Source organism: Pungitius pungitius, chromosome 15 (genome assembly GCF_949316345.1).
Source record: "Pungitius pungitius chromosome 15, fPunPun2.1, whole genome shotgun sequence".
Classification (NCBI taxonomy): domain Eukaryota; kingdom Metazoa; phylum Chordata; class Actinopteri; order Perciformes; family Gasterosteidae; genus Pungitius; species Pungitius pungitius.
The window spans coordinates 2771774-2780540 of NC_084914.1; the positions used below are offsets into that span (position 1 = coordinate 2771774).

The window sequence follows — 8767 nt, forward strand, 5'->3', positions numbered from 1 at the left end:
CTGGTGTTCTTGGAAAAACCGCCCCCCCCCCCAGCCGAAGCCTCCAGAGGTTTTTGCTTTGATTGTTTCTAGATTAGCTAAAGTAAAAACTCTAGTTCATGCTCACAACAATAACAATTATATATGATAATTGAAGTGACTAGCATCATGCTACTTGTATTTCTCTTTCGGAGAAAGAGAGAGAGAGAGAGATTCATCCCAACATTAAAGAAAGTTTTGGTTTAATTAAAAAAAAAAACATGAATACTTGAGTTTCAAATCAGTTTAAAATAACCCGACCTTCCTATAGGGGTCGATTCATACAGTAGTTATGATTATGGTGTACATCCTGCTTACTCGAATAATTTGGTCGAATCAGGGGGGGGTTACAGCAGTGAATTAATATAACATTTGTTCATTTTTGTCCACACGTCAATTTATTCGCAACATTTATGTATTGTGCATTATATTACGTGTCATTTAACTGACGCTTTTAATCTTTTATTGTACTTTTGACAACAAAGACACATAAATCGACAGATCTTCGATGTGTTACCACATGCCACCAGGAGGTGGCGCTGCTTCTATAGAAAAAAACAATGAATGGGGACGCCAGAGATATTTTGATGAGCACCAAACAAGAATTGTCATGTCCCACTAAGTTGCCACGTGAGACACCTCACAGTCGGACAAAACGACTATGACCCACGTAGAATTTACCAATAACTTGTATTTCCTAAATGTGGTGTAATTTTGGTTTGACTGCAGCAGGTGAGGCAGCAAATGACCTGAATTTACTGTCTCAGGTTACTCATCTAAAAATAGAAGTTTCACATTGGAGTTCAGCGAGACGTTTCACACTCCTTCTACACACACACACTGGTGTCTTAAGGTAGGACGATTTACACCTTTATCATAATCCCACTGAATCCCATTTAAAGCTCTTTCAAATTGCCACTTGAGCAAGTCATGCAAATTTAAATTGGAAATATATTGGATGCTTCACATCAAAAACATGGTCATAAAAATGGCCTTATTTATATAATGTTTCACTTGAATCAACCTCTTTGCTCAACGATTATATGATGGATGAAATTCAAAATGTAAAACGGTGCCTCTTTTTTTCATGTTAGACATTTTGATTTTGCCAGAGTATGAGAAGCTCAGATCTAAATGATGAAATGAATGAAGGCATTGTGCTGGCTCGGTTGGAGCCTTTATTAACGTTATTATTAACAACTGTGTGTTTTTCCTTGAAAGTCTAAATGTCTGCTGGGGAAAAATAGTCCACTAACAACTGAGTTGATTGCACCTGAGGAGGAAGACAGTCAGAAAGACAAACGACGTTAAGCAGAAGAGACCAAAACCAGCTGTTTTCTGTATTTAGTTAGAAGACACAATAGCCCAACGTTTCATGGAGAATATGCTCTTTTGTGAATTGTTCTCGCCCATCTGGTTTTTTGTTTTTAAGAGCCGTCCCAGAGGACTTGTTTACTGCTCGGTGCATCGTCCCAGGAATCAGAAGAAGTCTCTCTGACTCTGACTTGCAATATGTGTATTCATGTCATATCTTTGCAGGTTGTCATATTGGCATGTCTGAAGTTCTGATGTGATTGGTTTGTTGGGGGGGGTGTGAAGTGTGAAATTTCAGGTGTGTAGATCAACCCGAGGGAGGTTCCAGCAGCACATGGTCCGGGCACTGCAGACTCACGCTGTGCCAGTGATCATTACACAGATACACCTTTGGTCTAAAGCCACTTTCATTCCCTTTGCACACATTTTTAGGTATTTGAGATTTTGCTCAATATCAACTAATCATCCAGACGTCACCCAAGTGTACCAAACAAGTAACGGGCCCATTGATTCATTCTGCAAGGGAATTCATTAAAAGTGCCCGGATGATACGTGTCTTTGACACAGAAGAAAGGAAGGCTGAGAAGTGGCAACCCATTTGATTTTAATTGTACTTTCTGCAGCAAGAATTTAGAGGATTCTCTTCTGTGCAGAGACTTGACTGGGTTTTAATTTCCAACCGTCGACTCGATGTGGTCATAATTTAAGCAATAAACCCTTTGATATTCTTCAACTATCCCAACAAGCCACCGGTGATGCTGAAAAGTGTCGATGACGTCACCCGTAGCCTCGTTTTATTCTCGACAGTTCGTGCCTTTAAGTGCTTTACAGAAGCATTCGGGAAGGGGATCGAATCAGCTAAATTGAATCCTCTGTTTAATAAAAAAAAAAGAAAGAAAGAAAGAAGAAAAAAAAGTCTCTGCGTGCGTGTGCCCGCGCAGGCTGCGCTGTGAGCGCGCGGCGCAGACAGTAGTGGGAAGCGCACAGTCCGCGTGCAGCCGGCACGCGCAGACCAGCACCGCCGTGAAGCTCCACTGCAACCGCGAGAAGGTAAGAAGAGCAGCCTCACCCGTGGCGCGTGGTAAGTGTCACGGAGACCCCGCTTCTTTTACACGTGACAGTCGGTGACTTTTCTCTAACTGCGGATTTTCTTAATTTTGAACTCAAATCACTTTAAAATTCCTTTTTGAACAATAATCCTGATGCAAAGCAACGAGAAGGAATAAGAAGTACACGCTGTAAATGTTCCCCGGTTGAACCATTGTTTGCTGGATTTACAACAACGTGTCAAGACTTTATGATAAATGGGGGGGAAGAAAAAAAAACTTCCCTAAATAGAAGAAGCAAGTTCCATGCCGTGTGTGTTATTCTCATGTCTAATTGCACCTCTCTGGGTTACACAACAACTTGTTTTGATTGTGCAACACGGAGACAATTAATAGTTATGCTATACTAGTGAACTTTTACCCCAAATGTGATATTCTTCCCCTCTTATTACTTATGGGACTCTTCCCTTCCACTGCAGTGCACTGATTTATGTAATGTTACTGGAATGAAAAGTGCTGCGCAGGGGGGTGGATTCTTGTTTTTCTGAGGAGGCTTGTTTTAATCACGGTATCCCTGACACGGAGCTTGTGCTGGGGGAATTGTACTTTATGCTCACGGGCCTCTGCCAGCGCCCCCATTGCACAGAGGTGTGCAAAGCGAGTCCATTCCACCGTTTACCTCATTTCGTCTTATGTATGTGGCAATTAAAAAAAAAGGGGGGGGGGCGCGATAAATAAGATTTGTACTTTTTTGAAACCTCTGGGAGGTTGATTGGTTTGTTGATCAATACCCGGCGACTATTTCGCCAGATGCTCGGATTTGTTTGTTCAAGTTGTTCCGTTGGAGCGCGGCGCCGCGCAGCGGGAGACGGCGGCGAGCCAACATCACTTTCACCACCCAAAACATGTTTGTTTGCCCTGGCAGTGCGTGTTCAGCTTTGTTGCACGTGAGGGAGAGAGAAATAACCCCCACCCCCCCAAAAAAAAATCATTTAAAAAAACTTTTTGGAGGATGCTGACTTTCTCAAAATGTAAACAGCGGTTTTCAAATGTTTAATCGGTTCACGAGCGAAAGCAGGAACCCACCAAACCCCCCCCAGATCCCCTGGTTCTCTTACACAGTTGTGAGGTTGCGTGATACTTGACGTGAGTGGAAGACTCAACAGGTAGAGAATCGGTCAAACTAGTTATTCTCTTCTCTCTCCTTCAGGTGACTTTATCATCATCTAAGGCCACTTTGTCTTTTCACTTGAAGGACACTTTGTTGCGTTTTCTTCATCTTTAGACCCTTAGAGGACACTTTGTCGCGTTTTCTTCATCTTTAGACCCTTAGAGTACACTTTGTCGTCTTTTCTTCATCTTTAGACCCTTAGAGGACACTTTGTCGCGTTTTATCTTTAGACCCTTAGAGGACACTTTGTCGCGTTTTCTTCATCTTTAGACCCTTAGAGGACACTTTGTTGCGTTTTCTTCATCTTTAGACCCTTAGAGGACACTTTGTCCCGTTTTCTTCATCTTTAGACCCTTAGAGGACACTTTGTCGCGTTTTCTTCATCTTTAGACCCTTAGAGGACACTTTGTTGCGTTTTCTTCATCTTTAGACCCTTAGAGGACACTTTGTTGCGTTTTCTTCATCTTTAGACCCTTAGAGGACACTTTGTCGCGTTTTCCTCATCTTTAGACCCTTAGAGGACACTTTGTTGCGTTCTCTTCATCTTTAGACCCTTAGAGGACACATTGTTGCGTTTTCTTCATCTTTAGACCCTTAGAGGACACTTTGTCGCGTTTTCTTCATCTTTAGACCCTTAGAGGACACTTTGCCGCGTTTTCTTCATCTTTGGACCCTTAGAGGACACTTTGTTGCGTTTTCTTCGTCTTTAGACCCTTAGAGGACACTTTGTCGCGTTTCCTTCATCTTTAGACCCTTAGAGGACACTTTGTCGTCTTTTCTTCATCTTTAGACCCTTAGAGGACACTTTGTCGTCTTTTCTTCATCTTTAGACTCTTAGAGGACACTTTGTCGCGTTTTCTTCATCTTTAGACCCTTAGAGGACACTTTGTCGCGTTTTATCTTTAGACCCTTAGAGGACACTTTGTCGCGTTTTCTTCATCTTTAGACCCTTAGAGGACACTTTGTTGCGTTTTCTTCATCTTTAGACCCTTAGAGGACACTTTGTCCCGTTTTCTTCATCTTTAGACCCTTAGAGGACACTTTGTCGCGTTTTCTTCATCTTTAGACCCTTAGAGGACACTTTGTTGCGTTTTCTTCATCTTTAGACCCTTAGAGGACACTTTGTTGCGTTTTCTTCATCTTTAGACCCTTAGAGGACACTTTGTCGCGTTTTCCTCATCTTTAGACCCTTAGAGGACACTTTGTTGCGTTCTCTTCATCTTTAGACCCTTAGAGGACACATTGTTGCGTTTTCTTCATCTTTAGACCCTTAGAGGACACTTTGTCGCGTTTTCTTCATCTTTAGACCCTTAGAGGACACTTTGCCGCGTTTTCTTCATCTTTGGACCCTTAGAGGACACTTTGTTGCGTTTTCTTCGTCTTTAGACCCTTAGAGGACACTTTGTCGCGTTTCCTTCATCTTTAGACCCTTAGAGGACACTTTGTCGTCTTTTCTTCATCTTTAGACCCTTAGAGGACACTTTGTCGCGTTTTCTTCATCTTTAGACCCTTAGAGGACACTTTGTCGTCTTTTCTTCATCTTTAGACGCTTAGAGGACACCTTGTCGCGTTTTCTTCATCTTTAGACCCTTAGAGGACACGCAAACGCCGTGTTTTCTCCAGAGGAAGACCATACCAGTCGACACGTTGAAGATGAACAAAACAAAGTGGGTTTTTTAGCGTTTGAGTTAGAAGAAAAGCTATTTAGCAGCAAATATACAAAATAGTTGAATTGAATATGTTATGATATTACTACTAATATTGTGGTATTTTACTCCACTACATAACTTCAGCTACACCCGTTAAGACACAATTTCCTTTTTTTTCACTCTAACTAAATCTGATTAAAGTCAAACCAACATTTGGACGGACAGGACTTATTACTGCTATTCCCTGTGGAGGCCAACAGGTCACTGAGAGTGAAGGTTCCTACCAACACCCCTTTAATGCTCATGTTTACAAAGATGACCTAATGTATTTTATTAAGTGTTCAAAGTCACGGGGAGACTCGGATCCGATGGCGTGAGGCCAGCACCTTTAATTTGCTTTCCCTTACATAAATATTTGTTAACGTGAAAAAGGCCCGCAGTCTGAATGGGTCACATCCCTCCTCCTGCTGGGTTCGGACTCACGGCGCTTTATGGCGTCGGGGGGCCGCGTTCGTGCTGATGAAGCGGTTGGCCACTTGTGTTTTTTTTCTTCTTCTCCGCGGCGTTCCCCTTCACGGACGTTACCAGTGATTGCCCTTCAAGCAGAGCTCGTTTTTAGCGCTGTTCAGAAATATTATTCCTGGCCGACTGGTGCGGGCCTTTTTTTTTTTTTTTTTTTTGCAACACCCAAAGGTGACACAGCTGAGTAATTCGACCCGCTGCAAGCATCAGAGGTAACTGTTTCAAAATTGTTCCCGGTGTGTATTAACCGCAGGCCCAAGCCTCTCGCCACGGCCCGTCAATTATTGGGATTATAACAGTTTGCAGACCTTTGCTTTTGGTTGTCCTAACAATACCTGAACACTAATGCATGGAGATGTGTGTGTGTGTGTGTATCTGGCCTCTTTGGTTAAGATTTGATTCCAAAACTGAGCTGAAAACCCTGCAGATCTTTTAATAGAAATTGCATTAAGGTGATACCCTGCATTTAGACGCAGTCAAAATTGTGTTAAATACAAACGGGCCCATTATATTCTGCAAAGGGTAGATAGTGTCACTTCAAATCAACATCAACCATTATTTAAAAACATTTTTTTTTGTGTTTGTGGTATATTATTATCCATTATGTGTAGCTGCTGCTGCTGCTGTTGATGATACATAATACATATAATATATATAACGATATAACAAACAGGCACAGCCTTAAGAGATGCCCCCCTGCATACTGAGGCGGTTTGACCTCTTCCTGCCTTATGAAGTAGCTGCTATTGTTTTTCTGTTCTTGTAAAGTTTACATTTTGGAGAAGAAGACACGGAGCTTTTAAAAAGGGTAACACAATAAAACTAATTTGTTTATTTCCCCCCGAGGCCCCCCGAGGCGTTGCAGCAACTGAACAGCGAGAGAGCTTCATTAATCATCAGCACCAGCAGCAGCAAACCGTATTAGATGTTGCTCCTATCCAATGAGAACATCCCACGGAATTCAGCCACAGCCAGTAGCCACCTAATGTCCTGTTTTTACACGAATTAGAGTTTGGCCCACGTTCACTTAGGAGATGACCATCTAGAGGGATCTGTTTTCAGTCAAGTTAAAATATTATTCCTGGGAGGCGCCCGAGAACTAACATACGAGGATAACAAATACAGCGGTAAAGAGAGAGACCCGTCAAAGAGCAGGGACGCCTCGCGGAACCGGCGAAGAAGACGATCAAATGTCCAATCAAAGAGCTGGTCTCCCAGAGGATGCAGAGGCCCAGCTGGAAGCACAGGGGGGGGGGGGAAACGTTGAGATGGAACAAAAATGTGAAATTGTGAAGAAACGGCATCTTAAAAGCATTCCTAAAAGCTTCAAACTGCTTTACTCTTCGGCCGTTGCGCAATAGTGGACAGCAACAGGAAGCTGATCGCTGAAACTCCATATAAGGTCATCAGGGTCTCGAGGTATAGGAAATCAAACACCGAGGGCTTTTCCAGAAATCGCCGCCTCGCGGCTTCCCTTCGACCGGATATTATATCTGTGATTTAAGGTCGTGATTTCGTTACGAGTTAACATCTTTTGATTCGAACTCGACCATCAATTCGGCGTTATTTTGACAGCGGCCCTCCGGAGAGGGTTTCCGCGTCCCGAGGCCTCGCGAGGCAGACGTTAATAATTCATTGTTTAGTAATGTAATAAGCGTTTTTACCTCACTCGCTCAGCTTCGTTCCATCACTTCAGTTCCCAAATATGTTTTGCAACGTGACTCAAAAAAACCCCCTCACTGTCCTCTGGTAGGGAGCCATTGTTATCTGCTAGCGGTGGTCTGGCACAAAAACCTCACGGCCTCACATGTCACGAGCTCCTCCCCCCCGTCTTCAACGTGCTCAAAGGCGCCTGGGCAGCAACTTGGGCCAATGAGCGACGTGGGGGACGTCGTGACAGAAGACCTGTGTCCAGCGCCGCTTCGTTCATCAGCAGGCCAGCGACGACGCCGTTAGCTCGTTAGCCTCCGCTAGCTCGTTAGCCTCCGCTAACTGAACGGTTATATAGTATATAATCATATAAACTGTTGGTCAATTTGTCAAAACGTTTTTTTAATGCATTCATGTGAGACAGAGCTGGTGTCTTCTGTCCTCTGGGGGGGGGGGGGGGGTCCACGCAGTTCTCCCATCCAGGGGACAACAGATCATTTAGCAGGCTGATAATATAGCGTTTTAATTCCAGTGTCTTTAGTCCCTGTGAACACGGATCCGCCTCAGCGCCACAGTGCCGTAGTGTTTATTTAAAGGGAAGGCGAGCAGCCCCGAAGAGCCGGGACGTGCTGCTTGATGGAGGCCGGATCTGTTGGCAGAAACGCAGATGTTTCACCAAACTATAGCTGCAGAACACAGCCAGACGCCCAAAAAACCCAATCTATTTTCATAAGGAATACCACCCAAACGCTGGTTCTGGAAGAGGCCCGGGGTCCGGCCGTACCCACCACGCCAGACGCCGAGTTTCAGCAGACGTCTTGTGATGCTGCTCCTATTTCAAGAAGCTGGCAGGCCGGAGCGTCCAAGTTTAGTCGTCCCTGAAGCTTCTCTGCTGCTGCTGTATCTGGTTCAAGGGCTCTGCTCACACTGTCTCTGTGGTTTCGGGGCCGAATCACTGTCATTTGACAGGAATTTCCTGCCATCTGCGTTCAGTCAAAGCTCCTCGCAGACCCAACACCTGCGTGTAAAGGCTCAGGTCTGCCAGGGGGGGGGGGGGGGAGGGGGGTCGAGCGCCGAGGGACGGGAGACGGAGGAGGACAGAGGAGTCACCCATCTTGGACTGTTTTTTGAGGTTCTATTTACAACATAACGGGTGGTGGAGGAGCCTTCAGACCCTTTGCAGGAGTCGAAGTAGCAATAAAACAACAATAAAAAACGACCTAGTACGTCTAGAAAACCGTAAATGAGACGTGTCGTGCCTCTAAGGTAAATATGATGCTATGGCCATTAGCGTAGCTTCTCTCACAGTAACTACACGCATGTGGTGTGTGTGTGTGTGGAGTGAAGTGATTTCTCGCCTGAGGGGTCTATGGGAGCATTAAAGCGTGGTCACAGCA

The 8767-nt window shown here is 44.3% G+C and overlaps 2 protein-coding genes across 3 annotated transcripts in view; one reads left to right on the top strand and one right to left on the bottom strand.

Annotated features, from left to right (window-relative positions):
* Nucleotides 1-8767, bottom strand: part of LOC119206994 (uncharacterized) — a gene marked incomplete at its 5' end in the record, with an annotated part of 242444 nt that overhangs the window by 97863 nt on the left and 135814 nt on the right. The window lies entirely within an intron of this gene.
* The window catches only part of LOC119206018 (zinc finger protein GLIS1), a 26248-nt gene continuing 19737 nt past the window's right edge, over nt 2257-8767 (top strand). The window contains exon 1 of one of the 2 annotated variants that reach the window (XM_037457469.2): nt 2257-2382. The gene's annotated coding sequence lies outside the window, so the exon portion shown is untranslated. Of the gene's footprint in view, nt 2414-8767 lie in introns of both variants that reach the window. The other variant, XM_037457470.2, reaches the window with a different exon arrangement.